Source organism: Myxocyprinus asiaticus, chromosome 5 (genome assembly GCF_019703515.2).
Source record: "Myxocyprinus asiaticus isolate MX2 ecotype Aquarium Trade chromosome 5, UBuf_Myxa_2, whole genome shotgun sequence".
NCBI lineage: Eukaryota > Metazoa > Chordata > Actinopteri > Cypriniformes > Catostomidae > Myxocyprinus > Myxocyprinus asiaticus.
In genome coordinates this window covers 39,506,264-39,530,617 of record NC_059348.1, presented here as the reverse complement: position 1 = coordinate 39,530,617, position 24,354 = coordinate 39,506,264, and the positions used below count along the sequence as shown (strand labels likewise).

The 24,354-nt window shown below is 38.4% G+C and overlaps 1 long non-coding RNA gene across 1 annotated transcript; it reads left to right on the top strand.

Annotated features, from left to right (window-relative positions):
* The first annotated feature begins 18,105 nt into the window (after positions 1-18,105).
* Positions 18,106-22,694, top strand: LOC127441580 (uncharacterized). The gene is made up of 4 exons (XR_007897334.1): positions 18,106-19,222; positions 19,888-20,855; positions 21,098-21,188; positions 21,587-22,694. It is a non-coding gene; the product is annotated as an uncharacterized LOC127441580 (long non-coding RNA).
* Positions 22,695-24,354: the final 1,660 nt, after the last annotated feature.

The following is a 24,354-nucleotide window of genomic DNA, read 5'->3' as shown; positions in this document are numbered from 1 at the left end:
CAATATTTTTCTATTTCTCTTCTAATGTGTTCTGCTGAAGAAAGAAAGTCATATACACCTGGGACATTATGAGGGTGAGTAAATAATGAGAGAATTTTCATTTTTGAAAATTTTTACTTTAGTACATCTTCTTTTACTGATCTTGTGTGAATTCTAATCATAGAATGACACATGAAGTCATCAATGATAACACATTTTAATGTTACTTATGTTTTACATGTAGTCTTGAGCGTCCTCATATTTAAATCTCCAACGCCTCCCCAGCAGTGTGGCTGATGTCTGAAAGTTTGCAAACTTCTTTTTGGCTCTGAGCGAATAATGAAAAAGCACTTCGACATAAGTGCGCTGGGGCCTTAGCGTTCTAGTGCTTCAGGAAACCCAGCCAGTTTGTGTACATTTTCTAGTGATTAAGTCAATAGTAATTAAAGGAATAGTTCCCCCCAAAATGAAAATTCTCTCATCATTTACACACCCTCATGCCATCTCAAATTCGTATGACTTTCTTTCTTCTGTGGAACACAAAGAAATTTTGAAGGATGAAAGATTTTGATGATTCTTACTGTCCATACATTGTAAGTCAATGGTGTCCAGAACTGTCTAGCTCTGAAAAGGACATAAAGTCATCATAAAAGTAATCCATATTATTCCAGTGGTTTTATCTATGTCTTCTGAATTGATGTGATAGCTTTGGGTGAGAAGCAAACATCTTTATGCGCAACGCATGATACAATGTCCGGTTATAATGCATGCACGTCAGTTCTTGCATAAACATGCAAGCATGCATGCATCAAACAAGAGGACACATGAACAAGCAAGACAATTGCGTTCAGAACAGATTTTGTGGGCACATTTGCGCCGTTACCTGCTTGCATAATTTCTTTAGTGAACTGTGCACTAAAACAATGCAGACAGCATGTGAAAGTATATCAGACTGATCTCACAGTGAAATCGTAAACAGTAGGTTGACTTTTCTTTAGCTGAAATCAGTCTGTGCATACCAGAATTTAAAACACTGCCCCCAGTGGCCAAAGCAGTAGTAGTTGTTGGGCGTATGCATATTTTCAGCTGTACAGGCTGTAATAGACCTTTTTCACAGACTGTGATGATGCGTTTCCGCCTTATTTAGCATAACATTATGCTTATTGTTATATTACCCTAGAATTAGTTTAAAAAACAAATTACCACAGCTGCGAGGGGGTTTCTATTACAACTGCTGAGAGAGTGACAGTAAATTTGGCATCTTCTCCCATCTGACATCTGACTTGCTTAATGCACCGCTATTTTTTTCCTCTTCTGGAAAGTCATTCAAACGTAACAGTGGATTTTTTCTTTTGCTCTTGGAGCAAATGGGTAAGTAAAAATAATATTTGCTGTGATTTTCCATTCACTCCCATTCACCGCTGTTGAAGTTTACCCTGCAAGTGTTTTCTTCTGCGTTCCAAAACCCGGAGTGTGAAAAAGGTCTATACAGTGAAGAGGAATGCATATTTTATAAACCATACCCCTCAACCTAAACCCCAAAACTACACCTAGCCATCAGTGGATTAAAAGTGTAATGTTAGAGGGAAAAATGCAACCTCCGAATCCCGCTTGTCACTGTTTATGCGAACGCAAATACTTCCTGGTTTCAACGCGTGATTCAAGCCCGGGTGCCCCATGCTGCTGACGCAACATGCTTCCGGTTGCACCACAGGGGAAGGTAAACACAATGAAGCCTATGCAAAAATGTCTGATAGGAGATGCCACTTGACGGTTAGTTGGCCCGACCAGAACTCTTGGGAACAACATGCCAACTTCCCATGTGATATTGTTGAGTATACGGCAGTAACAGCAGGTGCAATTAATTCCTAGTGAAGTGTTATAGCTTAGGCTAGTTTAGTTTACACACATTGAGCTATGGTGCTCAAGTGGACGGCACAAATTCCAATCCGGTACTCAACTGTCCTTATAATTAACAATAGTAATAATAAAACAGTTTTCAAATGTTAATTCATGCTAATGCAAAATACTGAAAGTGTGCTCCGTTCCCACACATATGCTTGTGTGCACTACATCAGCATTCCCCTTCAAGATCCACAAACACTTGCTCTCTCTCACAGAGTATTTTTATTTATTCTTTTACTTTTTTTTTTTCAGGAAAAATATCTGAAGCTCTAAGCTCCTCATAGCTACAGCATGTGCGGAACGATAACAAACAAATCTGCCATTGATTCTACAAACCATTTATGAATTACTTTGAACTGTATATATTACATAAACCATTTCCCATAGACCCTGTATCAGAGCATTAAATAGATAAACCCAATTTTTCAAAGAAATTTACAAACCAACTCGCTGCCTCATTACCCTGGAATTCAGCTGAACTGCACACAATCTGTTAAAAAACATAACCATATGCTTACGATCAAATTGTCTGGTATTTTTAGATACTGTGTTGTTGTCCACCCAGCTATTGCTTGGTGTAGAGGGGTGGTGCGCAGTGCAGTGTGTGTACAGCTGTGTTGCTTCTGTTTAGACATGACTCCAGGGACGATGCTTGACAGTAATCCTACTCCAGTCGTGATCTTTCAAACATACTTACAGCTACAGTGTACCATACCAAAACAAAGAAACACTTCAAACTCAAAATCGATTTTGTCTATAAATAACGCTAACTGGCCATTTGTTAAGGTCACATAACTGGAAAACATCAATCACCCAGACCATTCAGTCAATAGGTTCTCATTAATGTAATCCATCGTCATTATCATCCTGGTGTTAAGTGTTTAACTTAACCTACAGAGGTGGGAATTTCCCTATTATGTATCATGCTGACATATGCTTCAGTTTCATCTATCCATCTATCACATGCATGAAAGGCACTTTGTAAACTGGAGAAAGGAACCAGCTTAACTGTGCTGAGAAAACGGGGTTAATAAAACTATAATAATAACATTTTCTCTGCATTTTGCATTACATGATTTTGCTTTGACACTGATATTTTGCTTTCTGAAATAATTAGGGCCGCTGTAATTAAAGCAAGATCATTTATCCATATTTCTTCATCCTGGATTAGGAAAATACAAAAAAGAAAAAGGAATGGTTGTATATCTATGGTATTACTGCAACCTTGCAACTTCACTGTTTATCTCTGTACTTTCTGAGAACTTATGCATTTAAAATAATTAAAATACTTGAATGAAGCTCAGCATGCAATAACAGTCTTGGAGCGTTTAATTAATTTAATAAATTTAATTCAGCTGTAATACTACGCTCTTCATAGGTGAATTATATGTCCCATTTATCACAAGCTTTAATGACACATTTAGCAGAATCATAGGATAACTATAAATAAAGGTCCTCTTATGTTGTTTCTGAGGATTGTAGTTTGCTTTAAATCCATGCTCCAGACATCTATGGATGCCTATGTGCTTGGAAAGAAAATAATTCGATGTTTTACCAAAAAAAAAAAAAAAAAGCATCTGTTTACATCCTTAAACATAAAAGCCTTCCACAAGCTTCTCACAATAAGTTGCTGGACTTTCCCATTCCTCCAGACAGAACTGGTGTAACTGAATCAAGTTTGTAGGTCTCCTTGCTCACTCATGCTTTTTCAGTTCTGCCCACAAATTTTCTATCAGATTGAAGTCAGGGCTTTGTGATGGCCACTCCAATACCTTGACTTTGTTGTCCTTAAGCCATTTTGTCACAACTTTGGAGGTATGCTTGGGGTCATTGTCCATTTAGAAGACCCAATTGCAACCAAGCTTTAACTTCCTGGCTGATGTCTTGAGATATTGTTTCAATAGTTCCACATAATTTTCCTTTTTCATGATGCCATCTATTTTGTGAATTGCACCAGTCCCTCCTGCAGCAAAGCACCCCCACAACATGATGCTGCCACCCCCATGCTTCACGGTTGGGATGGTGTTCTTCGGCTTGCAAGCCTCACCCTTTTTCCTCCAAACATAACGATGGTCATTATGGCCAAACAGTGCAATTTCTGTTTAATCATACCAGAGGACATTTCTCCAAAAAGTAAGATCTTTGTCACCATGTGCACTTGCAAACTGTAGTCTGGCTTTTTTTAAAAATTTTTTTTTATGGCGGTTTTGGAACAGTGGTTTCTTCCTTGCTGAGCAGCCTTTCAGGTTATATCAATATAGGACTCATTTTACTGTGGATATAGATACTTGTCTACCTGTTTCCTCCAGCATCTTCATGGGGTCCTTTTTTTTCCTGAAGTCTTGGCTGATTTCTTTTGATTTTCCCATCATGTCAAGCAAAGAGGCACTGAGTTTGAAGGTAGGCCTTAAAATACATCCACAGGTACACCTCCAATTGACTCAAATTAGCCTATCAGAAGCTAACTGGCTAATTGCCTAAAGGCTTGACATCATTTTCTGGAATTTTCCAAGCTGCTTAAAGGCACAGTTAACTTAGTGTATGTAAATTTCTGACCCACTGGAATGCCTCCCGGCATCCCAAAACAGGAACATCAAACAATACACAAGATGGACAAAATGAGCACTAACATAAAACATACAACAGAAAGGGAGGGCTACCAAGGAGGGAACTTATGGAAAGGGGCGTGGCTCATCGGCCTGGGGGGAGGCCTCAAGGCGAAGGTAGGGTCAGAGGACTGGGCAGCAGCTGCTAAACAGGGATCAGAGGACTGGGTGGTGGCCGCTGGACAAGGATCAGAGGGCAGCATCCACAGGACAGGGTTCAGGAGGGAACTGCTCAGGGGGCGGAGCTGAGGAAGGCTCGGGCGGCGGAGCCGCGGAAGGCTTGGGCACTGGCCGTGGTAGGGGAATGGACTCCATGGCCGTCAACACCGGCAGAGACTGGGGAACGATCTCCTTGGTCATGAGCACTGGCAGTGACAGGGGAACGACCTCCTTGATCGTGAGGACTGGCAGTGACGGGGGAGCGGCCTCCGTGGTCGTGAGCACAGGCAGTGACAGGAGAACAGCCTCTATGGCTGGGGGCACTGGCAGTGATAGGGGAATGACCTCCATGGCCGGGAGCGCTGGCAGTGACTGGGGAACGGCCTCCGTGCTCTGCAAGTTGGCGATCAGGAGAATCATTTAAAAAAAAATCTCAGCTGGGTCCATCTTGGCCAGTTCGTTCTGTCAAAGATTTGCAGAGACAGGACCCAGGTGCAGAGTTGAAGAAATAAAAGGAAATTTTTTTGATACAAAAAGGGCAAAAATCAAACCAAAACTCCCACAAGGGGGAAAAGCAAACATAAACAGGGCCGTAGGGGAAAAACAACAAAGGAAGTAATCCAGGCTGGGGCAGAAGGTAAACGGGGCACAGGACCGACCAGACCAAACAGGGATGGGAAACCAGACTGATAAGAAACCAACTGGAATATGAGACCAACGCCGACTGAACAAACAAGACACACAAGACTGGAAACAAGACAAACTAAAATAGGGAGAGAAATCAAATGGGTTAACAGGGGACAGGTGAGGCAAATGAACTAATAATAAGCAAATAAAGAGGCAGGGTATGACGTAAGACAGAGAGACACACGGTGATACAGAAACAAAACAAAGCCACATGCTCTCACAAGACAAAACACCCGAATGGCATGAGCGCACATCGCCAAAACAGTAAGGCAACATACGCCCATGCCAACTGACTAACAAGATGAGAGAATGCGTAGCAATGCCAAACAAAGCGATGCCACGCATTTTCACACTAAACGAAACCTGAGCGTACAAACGCATGGCAAATGCCACACGATGCACGCAACAGGCGACAAAAACAAGACAGGACACCTGTGTGAGAGTTTGGCCACACACACACCTGACACCTTAGACCGAAGTGACTGAACCCCAGCAGAACATGAAGACATCTTGCAACCTGGAAACGCAATGCGCACCTGTGTTCGCGAGAGACAGACAAACTATTGGCATGCTGCCAAGATGACATAAGCACTATGCATCCACGTCAATAACAAACAGACATGGAGCACAAGTGTCCGGATCCCGACACAGACCGAAACCAAACCAGACAGGAAGTCAGGATCCAGACACCATACTCCAGACATGAAACAAGACAGACCGAAGAGCGCATGGCAGGGAATACAACCGAAACCATGCGCTCACACAAAGACATACAACGAAACACAAGATAGACATGGGACGAAGATGCCACGGTCTTGTCAGACAAAAAAACAGACTGACAGAGTGACAGGTCCGTGACAATTGTATTATGGAAATATATCCTTGAGAATTTTTTTTACAAGGCTTTCACATTATAGAGATTTACACCACAACTACAGCTTAGAAAAATAGGGCTTGAACTATTTAATGACAATTATATTGTGTTACCTTTTGACATTATAATGTGGCCCATGAGTCATCACTGTTAAGTAATGCTTGACAAAGCTCAACATTGCATTGCGCTGCTGGAAGTCAAAGCATTCCTAAGGTATTAGGCGAAACATTCTTCAAAATACTCACTTTTAAATACGCATTCATTTGAAACAGATCAAACTGTGAGCTCAAAATGAGGTTCTGAGAGAGGGGGAAAAGAGCGAGAGGAGCCACAGCTCCAGTATTGAGCAAAAGGCCTGTTTTGTATGTACAGACACAGAGCTCATTACAGAAGAGGCAGAAGCCAAATCCTTCAGTGCCCGTAGGCAGGGATTTACTGAGGAGATAAAAGCTGGTTCATGATCTCAGTAGAAGTACATGCTTGGTCACTGCACTTAAACACTTCATTGTTTTGGCATTCAGTTGGAATAGTGCTTTGAACAGTGTGAACACAATTGTTTCTGTCAAATTACATCTCTGTTCTCATTATAAAGAGGGTTTTTGCTGTTGCTGTGAAGAATGTGAAATACAAATGTGCAGACCAGCTAAGTTAGGAATCTGTAAGAGGGAATATTTAGAGGGTGTTTTACACACATCGAAGCAGTCATTGTCAACATCTTCAGTGTGCTTCGCTATTGCTTCTAAAATGTGTGACCTCTAGCTGTATGAATGCATTTCATTAACACAAAGCAAGGGCATCCGTCAAGACTTCTGCTTAAAATAGCTGTAAAATCAAAACAAAAAAAATAATAATAAAAAAAAAATCCTTTCTTTCGCATGAATATGAGAATCAGTATTCTCCATAAGGCAAAGTATAACAAACATTTTTGCAGTACCAACAAAATGACTCTCTGCAGCACTCTCCTTCTACTGTATGCATCGACATCGATTCCTAGATGAATTCGATTTTCTCCCCTTCATTCTCTTTAATTGTGCAAGCTGTTTGACATTCCCTGAAGAGTCAAGAATTGTTAGGAATTCATCGAGAAATGCATCAAGGCAAGAATATGAAAGATATTCTTGTTTGACAATGCTGGCTTTGTAATTCCACGGAAGGATAACTACCTAGAGGCTGCGTTTGTGCAGGCTGATATATACAGTATGTTTTCCTTGCTGTCTGATTATAGAATTAACAATTTGCCGAAAATCAAAGGGGGGTGAACAAATAAGCAGACACAAGTAGAGCCTGTTTTTGTGTTGTGTTCTTTGTTTCTCCTGTCTTCCATATAATGTTTAATATAGAGAAAATAAAGTATGCAGACAGTACATTACAGAATATAGAGTAGGTATCATAGCATATCCTTCACCAGTCTAGTGTTTAATGTTTGTAGGACACTGTAAAATGATGGAAATTAAACTGCTCAGATTCATTAGCTCTAAGTCTTGCAGCAATAAGAAAGTAATTAAACTACTGCCGGCATTATGATGCTCCAGTTAAGAAAGAGGCCATGTTCTTTGAAATTGTTTGTGCTGTAATAAAAAAATGGATCTGCAGATTTTTGGTAATGTTATTTTAAAAGAGCAGAAACGCAAGATCATAATGTCTTTTTTTAAAGTACTCACTATTTACAGTGGTCTAAATGTTTTACATTTTTATGAAAAAAGACTCTTCATCAAAAATTTACAAAGAAATGAGAAAAGCAGCTGCTAAAGTAAAATGCAAAAGTACAGAAAGAACAAAATGGGGATTTCATACTATAGAGGAACAGTGTCATATTTTAAGCAAAGTCTTACTGGCTTGTTTACTGAAGATGCTGAAAAACTCATTTTATGGAAAGTAATAAACCACTTCATTGAATACACAGATTATAGACTGGGGAATCAAAACTGTAATCTTTTTCCTTCCCGTGAGCATAGACCCACACTTCTGTTTCGGTTGATGACAAACAAATGAACCTCTGTCTAGGCGTTTTATTATAGAGTCTAGATATAAAAGAACACAATGATAACAGAGGTTGAATTGAATTCTTTGTCTATGTCCATTTGAAAAGAAACACTTTTTTTCCCCCATCTCGCTTGTGTCACGAATGTTTCATGTTTTTCATCCATCTCATATCAGAGAGCTTTGGCATGCGGCTTTAATCTGTACTCTCCTTCACTAGTCTGCATTTGTTCTGACCCCAACAAGGACAAACATTTTTGAATATACCTTGTTCAGAGAAAAATGAACATCGTGTTGCAATTAGACTGGGAGATGAAGCAAATTAACACTGCAGCTGCAACGACAGAAGTCTGATATGAAACAAACATAGACTATTAGAGATATGGTAATTGCATGATTCATAGTTCAAGGAGGCCACTTGACATCCTGTAGTTTAAAAAAAAAAAAGACAAAAAGGGCCCCTAAACAAGTTTAGAGTAAGCGCTGCAAAAGACATTCAAGAGCTGTTGGTTCTCGGGGACCCAGGTTTGAGTCACACCTGGGTCATATCTAATTTTCTCATTTTCACCCTACTGTCCTGTAAATAAAGGCAAAAACAAGAAGCAAATTTATATTATAAAAAAAATAATACAGTTTATAAAACAGCTAGTTGTATGGATTTAACTATATAACTATGTTTATAGAACTTCTGACTGCAGAATTAAATATCATCTGACAGTTATATTTAAAAATATTTTCATCCTTAAAAAAAGCATAGCAAACAAAAGCACGAACACACAATTGCAAAAAAGCTCATTGTAGATGATCAACCAAAATGGGAAAACAACATTTATTTATTATTTAAAGAAAAAAGTAAGCACATCACAGCTCCAAAGAATAAATAATTTAATATAATTCCACCTCAGTGATGTTTCAAATCACATAACTTTTCATTATTATACATTACTTGAAGCAGTGATGTTAAAAATATCCTTAAATAGCTTTAATGTAGTTTAGTTTGCTAGTAAACTGAAGTTTTGCAAACTACTTTTTCAAAAAAGTAGCTTGCCTGTCGTTAAGCTTTTTAAGTAGTGAGTAGCATGTAGCATAGAAGGCAAAATTTTTAAAGTAGCTTCCCCAACACTTGCTAGACAGGCTGTCAGCGTGTTTGTTGCTCACTTGATCCTACTTCGCATTATCAGAGAAAATATAGAAACAAATAGGCCAAACCAGCCAAATCACAGCCATGCAGATATATCCAGTGCAGCAGCATTCTTCCTCATGTGATATTGCTGAAAGGAATAGTTCACCCAAAAATGAAAATTATCTCATTATTTACTCACCTCATGCCATCCCAGATGTGTATGACTTTCTTTCTTCTGCAGAACACAAACAAAGGTGAAAGTGAATGGTGACCAAAAGCTCAAAAAAATCACATAAAGGTAGAATAAATGTAATCCATTCAACTCCAGTGGTTTAATTCATGTCTTCTGAAGCCATCCCATCGGTTTTGGGTGAGAACAGACCAAAATATAACTCCTTTTTCACTGTATATCTGGCAATTGCAGTCCGTAGGCACGATCATGATTTCAAACTCAATTATACTTACTAACGCATGACGCATGCACAAAGTGCTAGATGGCGCTAGGAAGTGTAATCAAGCTTGAAATCATGATCGCCAAGCAGACTGCTGATGTCAAGATTTTGTAAAAAAAGGAGTTACATTTTGGTCTGTTTTCACCCTTAGCAGATTGGATCGCTTTAAAAGACATGGATTAAACCACTGGAGTCTTATGAATTACTTTTATACTACCATTATGTGCTTTTTTGTTACTATTCACTTGCATTATGTGGACCTAAAGAGCTGAGATATTCTTCTAAAAATCTTCATTTGTGTTCTGCAGAAGAAAGAAAGTCACACACTTCTGGGATGGTATGAGTGTTTAGTAAATGATACGAGAATTTTCATTGTTGGGTGAACTATTCCTTTAAATATGCACTGATTTGGTAGCTTCCAAAAGCAGCTCTGACTAGCGCTGGGAACTGTGATGGCAAATTAGCACTGTTGAGACTTATAATGCTCTAAATCATGTAAACCCCCCACTGATGACTGCCCTGCATGTGTGCTCTGAACTGAACTCATAAACACAGACAGCTGGCTGAATTTTGAAATCTGCCTATTTGATTAATATAAAAAACAATAACCATCGATTTCGTTTTGCAGCGACACACTGACAGTTATTTGCCCATAAACTCCAATATTTGATTTCATATTAACCAACTGCTTATAAGAACTGTGGCACATTTCATGGTAGCTGGCAGTTCACTGTCTGTTGGCAAATCTGTTTCTTATTAATGTAAATAACTGGCAATCGTGACATCCTCTAGAGAAAATAAAAACGCAATTTAAAGACATTTTTGCTCTACGAACTGCACTTTGTGACAAAGTGACTTAAATTGTTTAAACATTTGTTCAATACAGAGATGTCAACAGTAAAGTGTGTGTTGATTTATTTATTAATTGTGAAAATAAAATCTGCAAATAAAATTTGACTTTCTGACACCTGCTTGTATAATCAGTAAGTTAGGGAATTGCTTTCAAAAATCTTTCTAACAGATAGAGCTTATTGTAGCTAATTGTAGCACAATTGCATGGCATTGAAGTGTAGCAATTTCAGAGTAGCACAATGCTAAGAAAACAGTTCTGCAAAAGTGTCTCCATTTTTGTTTTATTGTTACTCTATAAGAAAGCTGAACTTGAGGAATGAAGTATAGGTATTATTATTTATCATTATTGATCATACATACAAGCGGGTTTTAGTTAGACCTGAATACTCATCAACAACTGTCGTGTGGTACTGTAAGAAAAGGAGTGATAAAGTCAATGCAAAAGAATAAAAAAATGAAAGGAAAAGAGAAAGAGAGAGAGTGTGGGGAGGAAGAGAGACCTCTCAAGAATCGACTCCTCTGTAAATCAATTCTCAGACTGGTTTCTCAACTGCCTGAAATCTTCTATCATCATGATGAAGTATGAAAACACAAAGGAGAAGAAAAAACATGACTTTTGTTAAGCTTTAAACATCAATACTATATCTGTGCTGATATAAGAACACTGCCACTCATATACACTACAAGGACAAAAGTATGTGGACACCCCCTTCTACTTTGTATTTCAGTGTGGAAGAAATGGACTTGCTTGCAAAAACCCCAGAACTAAACTGCTCTGAACACCTCTGGGATGAATTGAAATGCTGACTGGGAACCCCATCGCCCAGCATCAGTATCTGACCTCACTGAAGCTTTTGTGTCTGAATGGGAGCAAATCCCTTTACCTATGTTCCAAAGCCTTCTAGAAGAGTGAAAGTTGTTAGGGAAGACCAACCTCCTATTCAAATTAAACACTTAACAAGCAAATATGGGTGTGGTGTTTGGGGGTCAACAAACATTTGCCTTTATAGTGTATGTAAGAGGTGCATGTAGCCTGAAGTACCTCAGATCTGACCAAGAACTACTTGTCCTTCTCAAAACAGATCGCATTGAGGTGAATAGTCCAGGCTGCCTATTTGAATGATGCTGGATGTATGTAACTGATCTTATACACTTAGAAACCCCAAAACAATAGTGACTCATGAAAGTTCTAATTTTTTGGACGACGTTGTGGCTTTTATTTGGAGCTCTAGGGAAATTGAATCTATTTCATGAACATTACTCTCTCAGAGGCTGCAGATGGCTCTCACCGGGTTACATGCTTTTGATAATTGCTACTGCAGAGAGGCCTGAGGTTACAGCTGAGTAACGGAGCATCCCGAATGAGAGCCATCAAAGTGCTTTTCATTATCCTCCTCCAGTCTCCTTATCAATTAAATCCTTTAAATCACACATTCACAAAGCTTCCCAGACACACTCCAAATGTGGAACTGAACGTGAACATCGTTATCGCGGAGTACCTTCATCAAGACAACAATCAGACATCTCACCGTTATTCTAGAGGGAGCGGGGCCGTATTTGATGCCTTTTACTTCGTGGTGGTCTAATTGCTGTGATTATGTGTTATTAGTTATGCAGACGTGTTGGATTGACTTTATCAGCTCAAAAAACACAGAGATGTGGGAGTTTGAGAATGAGACCCTATTTTGTCCCTGCTTGACAATGAGGTTGCAATTACTGATTTGCCATTTCCAGTGAGTCCCAAACCCATTGTTTTTAAAAGGTACTGAGGCGATGATTGATGCAGATGTTTTTGTAGCTTGAATAGAAGCCCTGTCACTGACAGTGAAGATGTGATGGCTGCATTGTGTTTTGTGGGGTATCCATCTATCAGACTGTCATATGGTGGCATGCTTTGCACAGATAAGCCAATTGCCTTTTATCCAATAAAAGAAAGCAAAATTTGTGTGATCGATAAGACTACAGTATCTTCAAAATTGCCCAATTGCTTAAAAAGGGGAGGAGAACATATGAATGTGCAGAAAGATGGCTATTAGAAATGTTTGGAGGGATAATTCACTCATTAAATCCATGCCTTGATCTACAGATGTACTGATACAGTTACCACTGAAACGTATCTGTTCTACATGCCAGAGGTTCACTTCAACATTCACAGCACGTGTGATGGAGGAACATTGCAGTCTCTAAATGACTCAAGATAACCTCTAACTTGTCTAATACATTTATAATAACAATCTTCTATCACAATAATTCAGTTCTTAAAGGGATAGTTAACCCAAAAATGATGTACTTATCCTCAAGTCTTCTGTGAAATACTCAAACCTAAGGTTTATGATGTTCATTATTATTAATTAATAAATGTTAAGAGCCTCAAGTTTTAACATCTCCTTCTGTGTAATGGTCTTCAACCTGATCCGGGCCTGACGGTACCTGACAAAGCTAACAAGCATAGGGCAAGGAAGGGGCTGTTTACATGTGTTTTTGCAGAAGTCTGCTCTGTTTTTTAATAATTTTTCTGTGGAAACACGCGCTGGACGGACGTCTTTGACCTTTGCGCTGCATCTCACTTTTTTTCCAGCATTTTGCCAAATGTTTTCGATACCGTGTCAAGTTTAAAAAGAACTTCAATTCACATTGCACTGCTTCTATCTTTTTTAGTGCAAGTGTCACAAAGATTTGACATTTTTGAAGACATTCAGGCTGCAAAGAGGACTTAATGTGATAAACTGTTACACATTCCAGATTATTTTTAACCTGACAAAGTTTCAGCGCTTGATAAACGGTAAGCCAATGTTTTATTTCCCTTTTGCTCTGGTGTGCAGACAATAATTCCTTAAGTTAAATGCTAAACCATTTAAAAATCAAAGCATCCCAAAGAGTTTAATAAACTGCAGCAGTGTAACTCCACATGAGCGAAGTAGTGAGTGATTTTATCATTTGAAGATCTATGTATCGCGCTTTTTAGGCTCATAGCTCACTTTACACTTTATTCCCTGCTATTTTGAGTAGTGTTTGACGCACATTACAATAAAATTCTTTATTCCCAAGTCTCCACCCCTGACAAATAAGTGAATAACCATCTGTGAAACCTCACGATTAACCAATTATTACAAGCGGTTACTGTGGACATCCCTATTAGGAGCAACATGAGGGTGAGTGAATGATGACATTTTCATTTTGGGGTGAACTATCCCTTTAAGTCCCACAGTTCCAGGCAACACACTACTAATAACAATGCATAAATCACATACAAAGTGAAATGAGTACAATATGCAATGAATGAAAAACAAGTGGTAAGAAACTTTCTAAAAGTGCAATTGGGTTCTCAGTTGTTCCATTTAAGTGTCAACTTTGTCTGAGATGTTTCTCTTAAACACTGTGGGAAAGGTTTTTCAAAAAAGTAATCCACTATATATACTAATTACTTCTCAAACTGTAATCAGATTACACTACTCAATATTTCAAGAAAAAATTAATCACATTACTAATTATTTTTTAAGTTACTTTTGAAAACCCCTTCTAACACTTTTCACATAACTAATAGTACTTTAGAAATATGTGTAACCCAAGTTGCGTTTGTAACATATTGAAAAAGTCAATAAAAGTCATCTGATTACAAGAATTAAAAATTTGATCTATTACACTACTATTTGACTAAAAAATAATTAGATTACATTAACTAATTACTTTGTAATCACATTACCTTCAACACAGCTCTTTAAATTCTGGAGTAAGTGCATAGTGCTATCAAATTTATGTGGATAGCATAGCTTAATTTGGTCTTGAGAGAACTTGATGAGAAACGTTTGAGTTCATATTTAAATCTCTGACTTTTGTTAGCAGATGTTAGTGTCTTCAATAGTGTCAAATCTGAGCATAGTTTTACTCATTGTTCAGATGTTTTTTGTTTTTTTTAAAACTCTAGTACTATTTTTAAGAGAAAAATACAAGAAGCAGGAGACCTAAGCAAAAGTTTCCATTTGCTCTCCATTTAATCTCATTGTTGTTTAAGAGAAACATTTGAGTGATCAAAGAGATCTAATTAGTTATTTTCTTTCGTATGGGTTTCTAAATGTTATCCAGAGCACAGTGCATATTGTCCCTTTCCGACAGACAACATTTGGACAAGAAAGGATTAATTTGACATAATTATTTCGTCTTAGCTACGGACCTCTAGTCACAGCTATAAGAAGATGCTGCAATGAGCTAATTTACTGTATTGTCAGAGGGCCTATCATGGCTTCTGATTAGGCTGCATGGCAAATCCTAAGCTAAATGATCTGTGTCCAGCCTTCAGAGGGAAAGAACTGCGTTCTACTGCAAAACTACTGCCAGCATAATTGAGATGCAAGAACTGAAGAATAATCCTCTCTTCTTAACAGATCTAAATGCAAGGACGTGCACAACGCAGCCGCTCATGTATACACTTCACCCAGCGCAAACACTGACTCATCAGCACACACCACCTGTGAAAATACAACACTATTTTCACAAGACTGAAAATGTACGAACGTAAGCACTCATTTCACTGTTATCCAGCATCGTTGTGTGTCCTAAAGCTACAGTTTATCACATAAATGCCAGATAAACCTAATCACTATGCTAACATTTGCAGCTCTTATTGTGCCAAACACAGAAGCGTTAATCTAATGTTCTTGCGGCATAAGCACACAGTCGCACATGCAGTTACGCTGTGGGAGTAATTTGTAAGCAGGACCTTTACAGCCTGCTCGCAGGGCCTGAGCGTCAGAAATTAGGCCCAAATTCAAGCACTCGTCCAGGCAAGCCTGGGCTTCTCCTACAGGCCTCAAAATGCCCGGAGGCGCCTTGGGACTCAAGGAAAAGCACAAGCTCCATCTGCAATAGGGGTAAGGAGAGCTCCTGCTCAATGCGCTTGGGTGTTATGAGTATTACAAGCTGCCATCTCTCCACACATTAGTGTCACAGCTAAACTAAAAAGGACTCTGAGTCTGAGTGTTTAGCTGAGGAGTTATTGATTTAAGGAACGAGGTGGTCTTATAAATCACCAGTGCACTCTAAAAAGTAATTTAGGGGACCTGTTACCACAACTTATTTAAATACATGGTTGCAAGATAAAAAATGCAAATTTATTGATTTAATTAAACCTTTTAAGTTGCAAACATTATTTTGATGAGTTGTGTTGACATAATAATGTTGCTAATTACATCAACTTAATATTGTGTGTAATTTAAACTGAAATTTCTGCATTAATTGAATTAATTCAAAAATGTAAGTTGTAGTAACTTAATGAAATTGGCTTGATAACTTATTTTTTCTCCACCTTGAGTTCAGGATTTCAAGTCCCCTCCCCCACCCACTTAACCTGGACACATTCAGACAGTTAAGACTGTGTTAGAGGACCTGTAGGCTGAACAGATACAATACAAAGGACATTTAAGATAACTCTTTCAACAACAAGATAACAATTTGAAGGTGAGTATAATTTCATTTACAAATAAATTCTACTAAAGCAATGAATTTGGGCATATCCTCAATTTTGATATGACCGGAGGTTAGGCTACACGTGCTAATACAGTTAATGGAATATGTTGTACTACTACACGTAGCTAATGCTAGTCATATTTAGCAGTGTAATCTGACCATCTGCCCTTTAGTTTAGCATAGCAGTGGATAAGAATGATAAAGTTTAATTTGACAAATCTGCTCAGCTAGAGAGGGCTTTTCATTTGTGCCATAGGGAGGAGGGAAAGCATGATTCAACTTTTGCTAATTCGTGTACCCATCAACTACTTTGTGTAATCTAATTTCATGCACTGACACATTTAAAAAAATCTTTTGTCATTCACATAGATAGCCTTCTAGTTCCATTGTAGGCAATTTGCTGTTTGACCAAAATTAGCAGCCTTTGGACTGTGGATAGTTCTGTGAGAGGGATAAAAGTGGTGGAGGCAGAGTGTTTCTTTTTTGTGTGTATTGCTCATTTCATCCAGTGTTGCTTTTATGCCTATAAAACCTGCAGATAGAGATGTTAGGTATGATATTTGCATTGTTAATGATTCTGGATTTTGGTTACTATTGTTATAAAACTTAAAGTTTGTATTTTTTCTGGTCTTAAAGGCTGCATTACATTTTTCTTAAGATGTCAAGATGTGTAAATTATCATTAATGTGATTCTATCAGTATCATCCAGACCTTCGTGTATCTACTTGACACTAAGACTTTGCATCAACAGTTGATGCAAATATACTATGACATTCTAGGCTGATTAGTGTTTTGTTAAGTTGGCCCATATCTACAAAAATGGGCTGGGGGTGCAAAACGTGTACATTTGAAACATCTACCAAAACAGGGTTGCTAAAACATTACAGGTTACACCATGGTCATAGTGGATAACCACTGCCATGTCTTTACCAAGATTGTTTTTGTTCCTTCAAATCATTGGGTAGCCTTAGATCACATCTGTCAAGAAATCACTAAGGAAACTCAGGAAAGAGTCAGATCTGCAGAAAGTCTCTCTTTCACTTGCCAGTGTTGCAATGCCAGTGCAATCTCCACAGAAAGAGAGTTTTTTGAACACCTTGGTCGACATTTGAAAAAACACGAGACTGTTATCTGTGTTTTTAAGAACTGCAATTTCAGCACTAAAATTTATGGAACATTTGCCTCCCATAGAAGCTGAAAGCATACTCCTCACTCACTGCAAGACTTAAATTAAGACCTACTAAAGAGGTTTGCAAGTTCTTCAAACACAGATGATAATACTGATGTGGATGTTCAGGATGGGGAACTGTCTATAACTGATGATGGTCGAGATGATAATGATGTAAGAGATTTACCAAATCTCACTGAAAAAAATGTGGCTTTGTTGTTTCTAAAACTGGAGAGCACTTTTAATGTATCTAACTGGTGTACTGATGAAGAGTTAAATGTTATCTCTCATTCATCATCATGTCCCATCATCAAAGACATTTAACAGTCCTGTTTGAGGAAGCACAAATGTGAGATTGATGAGTCTGTTGTCTCAGACATGGTGACAGAGCTTTGTGATGCCAATCCCTTTACCTCTGCCCTGAGTAGTGGCGGCCCACTTTCTTCTGCCTACAAGAGAAGGGTTTATTATAAGGAGCAGTTTGCTGTGGTGGAACCAGTGGAATATGTACTCAGTAGGGAAGAAGATCCAGTATGTCCCCTTTCTGAAGTCATTGCTTCAGGTTTTGAGCCAGAAAGAGATCTGGGATTTAATCTTGCATGACAGAAAAGTTCAATGTAATGGTGAAACTCATTACAGGGCATTTTCTGATGGCATTTATTATAAAACAAATGAGCTGTTTTCTAAAGAAGTCAGTGTTGATGACTTTGAGATATGCAGTCCTCTGGGTACATCAAGGAAAAAACACAAAGTCACAGCTGTGTACTGGGTGTTAGCTGATGTTCCTGCACTGCTCAGATCTTCACTGACCTCCATCTTCTTATCATTTCTCTGCAGGGCTGATGATGTGAAAAGATTTGGTTACAGTACTGTGCTGGAGCCACTGCTCAAGGATCTTGTGAGCTTGGAAGAGGAGGGCTTGTATGTCCCAGCATTAAGCAAAAGAGTCAAAGGAACAGTGATTAGTGTTGTGGCAGATAATCTTGGAGCCCATTCTATTGGGGGATTTGTTGAAAGCTTCTCCAGTTCTTATGTCTGCAGATTTTGTCTGGGTGGAAGAAGTGAGAACAGGAGCACCTGAGTTTCAGGTGGAAGAAGTGAGAACAGGGGCATTTCAACTCAGAACTGAAGAACAACATGAAATGCATGTCCAGACTGTGCAGGAGAATACTGCTTTGACTCATGTCTGTGGAGTCAAGAGGCAGTGTGCACTTACAGAGAATCTGAAGTATTTCAGTGTTTTGTCAGGTTACCCACCTGATGTGTTGCACGATCTGCTTAAAGGTGTAGTCCCCCGAGAATTGGCTCTCTGTCTTCAAGTGTTTATCAAGACACTCTTTACTCTTGATGAACTCAACAAATGCATCAAAATGTTCCCCTACAAATGGTCAGAAAAGGCTGATGCTCCACAGCAGGTCGCTCTGAATTTTGCAGCAAAGAAAAGTGTTGGAGGGAACGCCCATGAAAACTGGTCTTTGCTGCGATTCCTGCCCCTCATAATTGGATAAAAAATCTCTGAAGGTGAACCAGCATGGGAAGTACTTCTAGTGCTCAAAGACATAGTTGAGCATGTTGTAAGTCATGTTCACACAGAGGAGACTATTTGCTACCTAGACATTAAGATCTCTGAACACAGACACAGGTTTCTCCAGGTTTTCCCAGAGGAAAAACTAATCCCCAAACATCATTACCTGGAACAATATCCACAGCTGATCAGGGCCAGTGGTCAACTAGTGTTACTGTGGACTATGCTGTTTGAAGCTAAACACATCTTTTTCAAGCGTGTTGTCAGGCACACACACAGCTTTTGAAATATTCTGCTGTCACTTTCCATGAAGCATCAGCTGATGATTGCATATAACCAGCATGATCCCAGTGTTGTGAAACCTGTCTTACAGGCCACAGAGCTGTCTACTGTAGATGTTACTGTGCTAAGAGAAGATATCCAGGAAGCACTGCAAGCTAAATTTCCTGGTGAGACATGTATTCAAAAAAGTGTGTTACATTTGCACAAAGTATGCATTTGGAATGATTTTGGCTAATGGCTCGACAGGAGGTCTGACAGATTTTGAGTTGATCCAAATAGTTGTTGTGAAGGCCACTCTTGTATTCATTGTGAAATGTTTGAGTGCTTGGTCAGTTGAGCATCTCAGGAGCTATATCCTTGAGAAAACATGCACTGTGAAAGTGCTAGAGCCTGTAGAGCTGTCCAACATGTTCCCTTTAACACCTTACATGTTTGGTGGAAAAAGAATATTTGAAACGCTACATTTATGTTACATAGATTGCCAAGAAAACCTTGACTTGTCAAATTCGGAAGTCATAGCTGGAACAAAAAGACAGTAGCCCAGTTTTGGAAAAACACTTATCGGGTTCTCTAATAACCATTGTATCACTTTTTCATGATGAGGTTTAGGCCAATCAGCCTAAAGTTACGTTAAGATGTACATACAAGACACAAATACAGTGCAGCAATAGAGTCTATTATTATGGTTGATCCCTCAATTACTGGTTATGTGGCCTTCATCTTTTCATTTAAAAGAATAAATAAACAAAATATATTTTAAAAATAGTTTATTGGGTTGGGAAACACTGTATTGTATTTTTACTGACTTTTGTAGTTATTTTGTGTATTACAGATTGATTAATGTCGCAACCAGCACATCTCTGAGTGATACTTTCAGACCATGATGTCCAGAATCTGACATTACCATCTGGAATCCCTGGAACAGTTGGAGAACTTAATTCAGTTGTTCGAGATACATTTGGGATTTTAGGGGATTTCCGTTTGCATTACAAGGATGCTGATTTTGGTAAAGATATTTTCTCCTTGCTTTCGACAGCTGACATCACAGATATGGACACTATCAAGGTTGTGTATATCCTGGAACCCTCTACAGTAACATTGACCTTAACAGACGACGACTCCTCAAGCATTATTGATGGTTCTTATCAGCCTTCTGATGATGCCTGCTCATCTGTGTCCTCCCATGACACATTGCCTCTTTCTCCAGGATCGATAACAAAAAGCATAGCCCAACGGTCAAAGGGTTGGCCCTCAGACTTTGCAATTCCCCGTTTCTCATCCAGAGAACAGAGATTCTGCTTCAGTTAGGCAATGAAAAATGCAATTGTTCTGGGACTCTTTTTGGTACCAAAGATCTTATCTCTCTACTTTCAGACATTCTTGGAAGTTTCCATCAAGTGCACAACTAAGTCAAGTAGCAGTGGCCCTGATTAAAAAACATCCCTGCCTCAAAGAACCAGGATCTTTCAATGGATCTTATAGATGGATCCAGCAACTCAAATATAAAATGAACAACTTCAGATCCAAACTTCGATGTATCGGCTGTCCAGAAATTGAGGTGATTTAAGTAGATAAAAGGCTGAAGTAAATTTCCTACCTCCTCATCCTCATGGTGAAACCAGTGGAAGTTTGGAGAACGAGAGAGTGGACCTGTTACGTGAAGTGACGAAAAGGGATAATTGCCAGGTTGTTGCTGAGAAAATGGCCAAGACATTCTCTCTTCATAGGCAAGAAATCATTTAGGCCCCTGCAATCAAGGACTTCATGGAGCGCTGGCCTGCATTATTTGATGCAACACAGGTATGTTTTTTTATCTTACATTTTAAATTTAAAGCCATGATAATGATTGTTTGGAAGCCAATTGACTACATTTTTGATTGAGCTTCAGGAGTGAGAATCAGGCAGATCAAGGACATGCTTCTTGATGTATGATAATTATTTAGACTTATGTTTGAAATGCAAGTTGTTGACAGTCACCCATTCAGTTTATATTCATTTAGATACTTTCTCTTGATCATTTTTTCCCCCTTTTTCTTAAATAGCACAATACAATAAGTACGCAGAGAAGCAGCCATCCGCTGCCTTGTCGTGCGCCTTGGAGAGAAGGAAGAGGACCTTTTCAAGGAGTTTGCTGTAAGTAATTCAACACCTTGAAAATAAAATTAAATCCACACTGGGTACAGTGTAAACACACAGGGCAGAAACCTGCTCCTGCACTGCTCCCTGTCAGTTCAATGTAAGTTCAATTAGTTGTTTGATAAAAGAAAAATAGACATGCGTTATCTTACCATTATCGTGTTTTATGATACAATCATTTTTGATTGTTGCTTATTGATGCAACCTATTTAGGCCATTTGAGTAATTGGGTGCATGTATATGTGTGTGTGTGTGTGTGTAAGGGTTAAAATAAAATAAATAATGGCTCCGCTGATCAACTGAATTCAGTAAGAGTGACAGTCTAAAAAGTCAGCAGTATTTATCCAATTCATTATCTCTAACACGCTAACCTATCTTTTCATTTGCTTTACAAGGAAACAGAAGAGTTCGAGGCAGGTCTTGATAGGCAAGTGATGAAAATTGCCATCATCGGTGACCGGTCCACCCCAGGATCTGACCACAAGATGGCAACCATCGTGGTCAAGGGAACCAAAATCCTGGTGGGAAAGGATATCCCAAGGTGCTGTGCTTTGCTGATGTGCATAATATATGCTCAGAAGCTGTTCCTTGAACTTGATGGACTGAAAGCCAGTGCAAAAGTAATGAGTCTCAAGAACAGTATTTTCTGAAGATTCCTCTTGTTTCAGAGCACTATCAGATTTTATTCAGATACTGTTGTTTTGTATTTTGAAGTCTACTAAAGAAGCTACAAAACTGATAGTGTAACAAAAGAGGGGATGTAAGACAAAATTGTGAAGTTGCTTCAGATATGCTGTATATGCAACAAAACTTGTCTTTACAGATGACAAAACAAAGATGATGTAAAATGCCATTTTTGTGTTTTGGAAATTAATGTTGTGGGCTTACTTATGTAATTACATATGCGGCTTAGGTATAGCAACTATAGGAAAGTTCCATCATACGTTACTTGACTTTGGCTGTTATCTCCATGAAGACTCAGGTTTTGAGGGAGTCACATTTGTTTAAGATGTATTTAGATGTTCCAAAATCTGTTGTACTACCCTTAGAACTGGCATTTACTGATGAATGAGCAAGCATTATGTGTTAAAATGTTTCATACTGTTTCAAAAACTGACTGTCTGCTGCAAAAACACGTTCGTTACGGTTTTTGTAAAATTGATCTAAAAGGTCTTTACTATATTATGTAAAAACAAAAAGCTGCAGGACCATGAGAAGATTGTTGGCCATTGAAAGTTAATATTTAATGAGCACTTGCTTGTTCCTGTAGTTTTACAAAATATTTTTAAAACTGCAGTTAATATTTTACAGATTTTACACGTTTGGCACTGTGGTTTTAAATATGTAAAGGCCTATAACTTTGCTGTGATGGAATAATTGATTTATTGTGATGGTATAATTGAGTATGCATACTACTTGATTCTTAATTTCCCAAGGCAATATGGCCATTTTTTATTTTTTTTTATCAAGATTTAAATATTGTGTGTTTTAAATACACAACTGCAGTTCAAAATAAAAGTTAATTGTCTAACAATATTGTTGTTGAATTAATTTCTTAAAAGCTATTAAATGAACAAAAACATGAAAAAGCTAAAAATTACTGAATAAAATTTAATTGGAGCAATTAATTTTTTTTAATGGTTGTCAACTTAAAAATGTGTGTTTATAATTATGTAAGTACATAACACTTAAATTTATTTTAAATAATGTGAAAAAACTAGTTGGAACAACATATTTTGAGTATTCAACTTAAAAACTTGTCTTTATGCTACCAATTATTAAGTAAGTGTTAATTTAAAATATCTTTGATTGTAGAGGAAAAGGTAATTCCTCTAACTCAATGTAGTTCGTTGGCTGAACATAATTTCATTAGAAGTTGTCATAACTCAAAGACTGATGCAAACTGTTGCGTAATTATTATTCTTTTTTTTTTTTTTTAGCCTAAACATTTGTTTTAGAGTGTGGACTATGGTTGAAGAGGAGTATTTATCTCAAGGCAATAAGCACAAGTTCAGAACATTGAGTTGAAAAAAACAAACAAAAACAAACACACACACTAAAGATTACATTTCGGCAGACAGCATTTGGATCTCTGTATTTCGCACATTTGGAATTGTTCACAGAGAGGCCCAACAAAGGCAAAAGATATAATTCTGGAGAGGAATGTGGCTCTCTGAGCTAAACAGCTCTTATTTTTCATGTAAGTTAACTTTCATACAGTCATTGTTGAGGGATTTTGCAGAGGCGTCGAGCACCGCTGCAGAGAGCACTGTATTACCCGATTGCATCAACTAATCCTCCAACCTATTTGCTGAGGAATATACAGAGCAAGACACTGGAGAACATATATGCATTTGACTCAGTCGTCTGTGAAATTGATAAGCCACAAGAGATCGACCATTTCTTACAAAATGCGCCGAGCCACAAACATGCGTAAAACACATTGGAACACAGAAGAAACAGAAGACCGGGTGCCATATACACCATACCCAGGTAAATTGTCTGCATATCTCATGGAACTATAATTCATCATCTCCAGCTGCAATCCTGGCATATTAATTTCTCTCTCTCTCTCTGTACTCTGAAAGATTGTGGGAGTAGGGTGCATTGGTTGTTCCTTGAAGCCAAAATGACATGATTGTAGTGCTTATTAAAACCAGAATGAAAAGTCCTCACAATGGGAGAAACCATTGGGAGCAAAATCGAACCTGGAGACTGCACGAATCCCAGTGTTTCCATCAGCAGGAGGAAGGTGTGAATGTTATCTCACATACCGTTGCGGCATTCGTGCTAAATGCAATTCTGAAGATAATGTTACGTACATTATGATATGTTACATACATAATGATATGTACAATCTAGAAAAATTTGGAAAAAAGGTTAAGATGACTTTAAATAAAATACTTATGCCTGGCCTGATTGTGATCCTTTCGTGCAAATGGAGTGCAGTTAGGTGGTAGATGCTTTAGCCGCACAATCAGTGCAGAGGTTTGTGATGTACTGCTCCATTGGGACCTAATTTACAGAGAGAGGTGCTCCACAATACTACAGAGCAAAACCCCAACAAACAAACTACTTACCAATTCATTTATTCCAGCACTCACAGGAGATGCACAACTATTTTCACTTTTTACCTTGTGCTTCAGGAGCATCGTTTCAATTG